Source organism: Acyrthosiphon pisum, chromosome X (genome assembly GCF_005508785.2).
Source record: "Acyrthosiphon pisum isolate AL4f chromosome X, pea_aphid_22Mar2018_4r6ur, whole genome shotgun sequence".
Lineage (NCBI taxonomy): Eukaryota > Metazoa > Arthropoda > Insecta > Hemiptera > Aphididae > Acyrthosiphon > Acyrthosiphon pisum.
Genome location: NC_042493.1, coordinates 19,454,884 through 19,457,005, shown reverse-complemented (window position 1 = coordinate 19,457,005; position 2,122 = coordinate 19,454,884).

Below are 2,122 nucleotides of genomic sequence, written 5' to 3'. Positions count from 1 at the left end.
TTGGTCAAATAGTATACAAAGGCCAACAAATGCATGTGAAGCTTTTCATTCGAAATTTAATTCATATTTTTATTCTAGCTATCCACATATTTTCAAATTCATTAACGACTTAAAATAATTCCCAGATTAATACATATGTTTTAATTAATAGCATTAACACTACAAAAAAAGATTACAAAAAAAAAAAAACATTTAAAATTAGAATACTTAAAATAACAAATCGATAGTTTAAAATAAAACGAAATTTCACCGTACAATTTTATAATAAACGTTTCATTTCAATTTAAACCAATATAAGGCTCTAAATATAAATATTCTTGAAAGTCGAACTATAGGTACCTACCTACTTAATTATTATTATTGCAATATTATAACTATTACCATAAATATCATGACAAAAGTTATTATCATAACATATGTATTTTTTTATTATTTTGAATTGTACCATAAGTATCATGACAAATGTTATTATCATAACATATGCATTTTTTATTATTAACAAAGCGTGATAAACAAAGAATTAAAAAAAAATAGCTTAACAATTTGGTGGCGTTAAAAAATTATTGAGAAAATCGAAAAATTACCTATGTAAAGTACCAAGATGGTACTCCCGGAATATATCCTATTAGCTAAAAGATAAGATACTATATGTTGACATCAAAGCACTCCTTCCGGTAGACATTTTGTTTTAATAATATCCAGGTATGTATAATATTGCTTCTGTTTTGATTTTCGTCGATAACAACCCGTTGCTTAAAGTAACCACACATCCACACGAGTTGCAATTTGCGTACTATTGGGACAATATTATTATGATTATCCTATACTATAAAATGACAATTCGTGGAAAAAAGCTATAGGGAATCCATGGAAGATCTCGTTTATAGATAAAGTGATATTCAGAATACATAATTTGCTGGGCCCTGTGCGACCGCATCGCAGGCCCTCCCACCCTTGTGCTAGTATTGTTGCGGACACACGGTATATGACGTATAATACAACAATGCCTTTCGACGCTCAACTGGTGGTAGGACCCAACACTACTGCTGCCGCTACCACCGCCGTGGCTCAAAATTCAGAGCTCATTCGCCATTCGCGTGTTAACCGTGTTAGTTTTTCTCGACCGTTTATATCCGTATTTTTACTTACTGACAACACGATGGCATACACTATTATAAATACTTTAATATTGTTTACCATAATCTTCTCCGTGGCTGGTTCAATAGAAGAGATTAAACAAACAGGTAAGTACCTATATTATGTTATAAATGTTTGACTATAATTGTTTTATGTATTATTTATCTATATAATTTATAAATGCAAAAATGTAAATTTAAATTCAAAAGATCTTAGTTGGATGTAGAGAATTCAAAAATGATCATCATATACTGCTACTCGTAATTATATATATATATATATATATATATATTTTTTTTTTTATACTTAATTATATTTTTAATACTACAAAGAGTATAATATACTTCTAATGTAATACGGTATTTGTATTTCTGTGTGTTTCAGTTCTGGATAGTCTTAGTGGCCGTGTATGTCCTCCATTTGGGAAAAACGCAAAATTTGGGGTTGAGACTATACAAACTAAGTCGCTGATGTACGGATGTGCCTATATGGGAAACGAAAGTCTATCAATGTTCCATTTGTGGTTGGAGCGTCCGGAGCAAAAATTCGGACACGGAAATTGCGACAATACGCAGAGTACGTATAACGAGTTATTATTGTTACGGAAAAGTTAATTAAGGTTAGGTGAGCTGCGCCTGTAGTTATACAGTAAATCTTTCTCCCTCTAAACCTATGAGCATATGTCGTACGTTATTATGTATATATAAGTATATGTTTTACTTGTATATACTGAATAAACGGACATTAACTTTTAATGTTACTTTAACATTACTTTAATTAACTTTCACTGCATGTTTTATAGATGATCAGGTATGTTCTGGCAGTTTTGGGAAGTACCTACTACTATTAATATATTTTAACACCCATATTATGCATTATACACGGAATACAATTAAACTTCATATATTTAATATTGATATTGCATATAATAGGTACCATTTGTGTTTTTATATGACCGTTATAGGGGGGGGGGGGGGGCTTTAGC